General features: G+C 33.9%; 1 long non-coding RNA gene across 1 annotated transcript; it reads left to right on the forward strand.

The window, feature by feature from the left end:
- The first annotated feature begins 340 nt into the window (after positions 1-340).
- Positions 341-4,003, forward strand: LOC125261637. The gene is made up of 3 exons (XR_007183392.1): positions 341-458; positions 3,339-3,413; positions 3,492-4,003. It is a non-coding gene; the product is annotated as an uncharacterized LOC125261637 (long non-coding RNA).
- Positions 4,004-4,871: the final 868 nt, after the last annotated feature.

Here is a 4,871-nt window from a genome sequence, read left to right on the forward strand (position 1 = left end):
GAATCTGCTGTACGGAGCGCCAAAGTCACGTGATTTCAGCCGTTGGCAGTTTGACACGCGATCTGAATCATGATTCGACACACTGATTCATTTGTGCTCCGATGCTTCATGAAGCAGTGTTTTGAAATTGGCCATCACTAAATAAGTCGTTATTTTGTTTTGTTTTTTTGGCGCTCCAAAAATATTCTTGTCGCTTTATAATATTAATATTGAACCACTGTACTCACATGAACTGATTTAAATATGTTTTTAGTACCTTTATGGATCTTGAGGGAGGAAGTGTCCATTGCTCCCTATGGAGGCCTCACTGAGCCATCGGATTTCAACTAAAATATCTTAATTTGTGTTTTGAAGATTAATGTCTTACGGGTCTGAAACGGCATGAGGGTGAGTAATAAATGACAGAATTTTCATTTTTGGGTGAACTAACCCTTTAAAAGGCTCAGGAGGACAAACAGGTAATTCACAGGGTTGAATTTCACAATTCAATTACTCACAGAGACAAGGAGATGTTAATAATTCTGAATTTGAGGGGTCAGCAATTTTACTATTTGATACATTTACACTTTTTATTTAATTCAGAAATCATTGTGATTGATGAATCTGAATATAGGTGATGTGTACATTTATTTAGAAATCGGATTTGATATTTTAAAATGCACTGTCTGTCCAAAATTACAGACTTTCCCGCTGTTGGTGCATATTAACCATCATCCTGTCATTGTTTCTTTTCTGTTTCAAAAAGCAGACTTTATATTTATCATTCCAGGTCCTGATTAGGAGATGCAGAGAACATGAAGCTATGTGCCATGCTGTTTATATTTATCAAGCAGTAAAAATGCTCAAAACTAAACAGAAGCATTTTGAAATTTTATGACAACCGTCATTTATTACACTGCATTCATTCAACAACAATGGTTACACATGCTTTACACTTTCAAATTTCAGTTTTTAATCTGATCAAGTGTTTACATGTCCTATCGAACAGATTAGAAAAGGTTTAAACCACCCCTTACAATCAGAATGAAATTTTAAAATCTGATTTGGCAAATTTATTCTGAATGACATGGTTGCATGTGACTTAAAGGGATAGTTCACCCAAAAATGAAAATTCTGTCATCATTTACTCACCCTCACCGATTACAAATTAATTATTAGGGTCCATGTAAATGCAGCTATTGTATAGTCTCAAATGATACACAATCACATCACATAGGCTGCTTGGCAACCCTATAACTTTTTTAAATCTGAAGCTATAGCAGCAACATTAGCTGTGTTTACATGGGCTCTAATAATCAGACTTTAATCAGACTAGTAGCACAGATGGAATAAAAAGTCACATGTAACCACATTAGTTGAAATGAATTGGCCGGGTCCAATTGACACTTAATTCGGATTGAAAGGGCATGATTAAAGCTTTTTTAAAATCTGTTCGATTAAAACTGTTCGAATCAATTTGACTATCAAATACAATCCAAAATCTCCTTCCTCTCATCATCTCATCCGCAAGCTTCTTGTTTTGGGCGTTGAAAGGGGCATTTTTACTCCTTGATAAATATAAACAGCATGGCACAAAGCTTAATGTGCTCATCGTCTCCTAATTAGGACCCATAATAGATAAATGTTAAGTCTGTTTTTAAAACAAAGAAAAGCTGTGTAGTGCAGTCGTGCAATGTACCAACTGCTTTGACATGATTATCGGGTTAACTAAATTGTATGCAAGGGCTCACAAACTACTGAGTTTTCGAACTTACAAAGTGTACGCCTGCCTAAAGTGTTAGTTCACACAAAAATGAAAAAAAAAAAAAATGACTCACCCTTATGTCATTCCGAACATGCAAGAATGTGTTGTTCATCTTCGAAACATAAGTGAAGATATTTTAATGAAATCTGAGAGTTATCTCCCTCAATTTACAGACCATGCAACTAACACTTTGATACTTCAAAAAGTTCATAAAGAGATTGTAAAAGTTATCCATATGAATGGAGCAGTTTAGTCCAAATTTGAACATGAACTTCAAAGAGACTTGTTCGCTTAATGCAATATACAGTTTGAGTTTAGACTTTTATTTACATATAAACATTAATTAGCGAACATAAATGGAAGCTCAACTGTACTTTTTGTATATTCACTAGTGTATTAAATTTGTTCATTATATAAAGTGATCGAGTTTATTCAGAAAATTTGGACTAAACCTCTCAATATTCATTAGATTAGATTTACGATCTGTATGAACTTTTGTTTTAAACATCAAAGTGGCAGTTGTGTAGACTGTCAGTGGAGGGACAGAAAGCTCTCAGATTTCATTAAATTATCTTTATTTGTGTTTTGAAGATGAACGAAAGTCTTAAAAGGTTTGGAACGACATGAATTCATGTCATGATAAAAACAAATAATGTTGTAACTCACAATATATACATATTTTAATGATTTCAAAATACTATCAAAAATTTAAAAAAAACTTCATAATCGCAATTCATTTAGGCTACATGAAATATGCCCTTACTGTATTTTTTCTTAAAATATTTTTTTCTTGCTTTCGTGTACAGAAAGATGTATTTTTGAGGAGGCTGCAACAACGACTAAAGCCAGGGACACACTTAACGACTGTAAGGCCGATTATAAATAAACTAATTAACTGATCTTGCCCAAACACGTTGAGTCAGAGCCAGTTGCATTCAGTCTTTTATAATCTGTAAGTATTTAAAACCACTTCAGTCGAAGGAAACAGTTTTTAAGTGTGTTGATTTCAGTCTTAGAATGTTTCTTCTAGTCGTTCAGTTCAGTGTGTCCCCAGCTTGAAGTAATCGTTAATGTAAGTTCTTTGAGAATTTGTGCACTGTTTATTATCTAAATGTAATAATGTACACTGCCAATCAAAGATATTGAGATTTGGAAGATGTAGCAAAATTTAATTTATTCCTTTGATGAAAAATTTTCGGCATAATTTTTCTAGTCTTCAGTGCCACTTGATCTTTGATCATTCTAATATGCTGAATTGATGCTCGACATTTCTTTTGAAATGTGCTGCTTCATATTTTTGTGTTCTTGAGCATCAAATCATCATATTAGAATGATTTCTGAAGGATCATGTGACACTGAAGACTGGAGTAATGATGCTGAAAATTCAACTTTGATCACAGGAATAACTTACTTTTAAAAATAGATTAAAATAGAAAACAGTTAATAGTAAAACTATTTTAGAATATTAAAGTAAAACTACTTCACAATATTATTATTTTACTGTATTTTTTCATCAAATGCTGCCTTGGTAAGTAGAAGAGACTGCTTTTAAAAGTAAAAATGCAACTTCTAACAATTTAATTCAACCTTTCAGCTGCCAGAGGAGGATGATGATGGCAGTGGTGACCGAGGTGACTGTGCAGCTCAGGATGAAGAAGAGGAGGAACATGTAAGTTAAACATGCTTTCCTCATACCTTTCTAACAAACAATAAACCTGACTACAATAACTACTATATTTTTTTTTAGCTTCCAGTTTGCAAAAATCCAAAGTGAATATATAGAGACCATCCTCCTATCCTTGCCTCAGAAGAACCTGAGAAAGACCCTCTTCCTCTTCTCTCACAGCTCTCCATCATCTACCTCTACAACACTGTTGGCAAGAGTGTTATACACAGCTGAGGACACGGTAATGAGAGATCTCAAATTCTTCCTCAAAGTCCGCATGTTCATTTTCTTGAACAAAAACTGTACATGTATTTTTGGGTGGGCCAAACTATTATTTGAAGAAATGCTAAAAATCTCTATTTTGTTCTTTGTACATATCTTTTACTCTTTATGAATGTCATCTTCTGGATTTTTTTTTAGCTTTTGAGAAGCTCAAGGACTGTATATCTTTGGTAATTGTGATATTGTCTGGCAGTAAAGCAGTATTAAAGCACATTACCTCAGTATATTTGTAGCAGCTGCCTCATACAGGACACTTAGGAAATGGTTTAATATATATTTTTTGCAAATAAAGTAATAAAATATCTGCTGAATCTTTTTCATATCTTTGTCATTTTTGTGCCAAATTATGGATAGTAGTAATCATAAGAGTATCTATAAATATAATTGATAAAATCATTATTTAACTATACCCATCTAATGATAAAACACTTTGTCAATTAAAAGAATAAAACATATTAATCACTGGTTACATTTATTTATTGATTGTATTGTTTGATCTATGAATGTGTTCAATTTATGAATTCATGTGTTAACACTTTACATGGTTAAAACATGGTTACATGGTAATATTCAAATGTATTGGCTTAGTAATTGTACAAAGTAACAATGCTGATGATTTCATGGATGCAGTTTGTTTCTAGCCATTTTCTGTCAGAATTTAATGAGGGTTTCTATTGGTTTCCACTACATATTTTGATCTGCAAATGTATTAACCAAAGCAATACAATTCCCTATAACAATTAGAATTTATTATAAGGTTTTATAGCAGAGAATGAAGTGTTTATCAGTTCTGCATTGATTTCAAGGTTATGGACGGTGCACATTTCCATTCCCCGGAGTAAAGGTCGAGGTGGTATTTTGGTCTTTAGGACGTACCTGTCACGTTCCAGCAACGTACCACTAAAACGTCGCCACAACGAATATGGGAATCACAAAGTTACGTCGCTGGAACGTTATTCGGGACGTCGTTGCAACTAATATGAGCCGATCCGGTTACGTTTTCACAACGTGCCAGTTTGGTCGTTAAGACGTTACTGTCACGTTCCAGCGACGTACCGCCATAACGTCGCCACGACGAATATGGGAATCACAAAGTTACGTCCCTAGAACGTTATTTGGAACGTCGCTGCGACTAATATGAGCCGATCCAGTTACGTTTTTACAACGTGCCAGTTTGGT

This window comes from Megalobrama amblycephala, unplaced genomic scaffold (genome assembly GCF_018812025.1).
Source record: "Megalobrama amblycephala isolate DHTTF-2021 unplaced genomic scaffold, ASM1881202v1 scaffold448, whole genome shotgun sequence".
Classification (NCBI taxonomy): domain Eukaryota; kingdom Metazoa; phylum Chordata; class Actinopteri; order Cypriniformes; family Xenocyprididae; genus Megalobrama; species Megalobrama amblycephala.